General features: G+C 41.6%; 1 protein-coding gene across 1 annotated transcript in view; it reads right to left on the bottom strand.

Moving 5' to 3' along the window:
• T265_06773 (hypothetical protein) overlaps positions 1-1,101 on the bottom strand; it is a gene marked incomplete at both ends in the record, with an annotated part of 28,860 nt that overhangs the window by 13,277 nt on the left and 14,482 nt on the right. The gene's annotated exons all lie outside the window — the stretch shown is intronic.

Below are 1,101 nucleotides of genomic sequence, written 5' to 3'. Positions count from 1 at the left end.
GATATTTTTTATCCATCATACCGGTGGTGCACGAACGCCAGCCAGTTGTACTCTAGGTTATGCGTTTGCGCATTGAACACAATCCAATGTTTTCAGAACGTATGGTGTTGCATTGGACCAAGCAGAACAATCAGAGATTATGGATTCGACCCAAACCTATATGAACCTATCTACAACAACGCCCAACACACTTGTAAATGGATATAGTGAAATGACGCAAAAAGACACTGGAAAGTGCAGGAAGCCTAGAAGACAAGCTATCACGGGGGAAATTTAATACACTTAATCTTGGAAAAAGATGCGCCTTATGAGGTCGAATTCCCCTTCCTTTGTGATGGTTTCTCTTGGGATGACTATCGCATATTACTTCTCCTGCACGTCAGTCCTGTCTGGGGGTTTTCTCGCACTAGGTTGCGACAACTGAAAAATTGGCATAAACTCCTGCAATGCACTACTCATAAGGTTGCTGAAAACTCCTTGGCAGCCAATGACCGGTTTCATCCTTCTCGGGGCTCAATCAGGTAGGCGCTCGCGCCGAGCTTCCGTCAACCTTATGTTCTACTTGAAACCCAACTGCACGAAACTAGCGAAATGCATTCATTTTCAGACTTATATATATATATATATATATTTCACATACTCTTTTCAGAAGTCTCTTACTGAACAAATTGTGAGAAGTTGCTAGGCGGATTGCACGATAGAAGAGCAAATCTTCCGGTAAAATTACTAATCGCCTTTTATTAATTTTGCATTGTTTGCCTGCTAACTATTGCTACTATTAACATTATTATTATTACTAAAGGCAAGTTTTTTATGATTGCCTACAGTAAAGGTTTTGCTGCAGATCATGTAGAAAAGGGTCAAAGAGGGATGCGACTTAGTTGTAACATTTATCTCCCATGACTCATGCTAACAGCATTTGTTGCTGGATTTTCGGCATCAAGCGATGCTCATTTGGTGAGTGACCCTAATTTCGGGTGTGCAATATGAACCATTGGGAAGAGGCAAACAAAACTGTCAGTCTCGACAGTCATCATCATCATCATCATCATCATCGACAGCATGACATCAGTGTTCAACACCGATGCTTCACTGCCGTAC

The sequence above is a fragment of the Opisthorchis viverrini genome, assembly GCF_000715545.1.
Source record: "Opisthorchis viverrini unplaced genomic scaffold opera_v5_145, whole genome shotgun sequence".
NCBI lineage: Eukaryota > Metazoa > Platyhelminthes > Trematoda > Opisthorchiida > Opisthorchiidae > Opisthorchis > Opisthorchis viverrini.
Note: the sequence above shows the minus strand (reverse complement) of the source record. Positions and strands in the feature narration are given on the sequence as shown.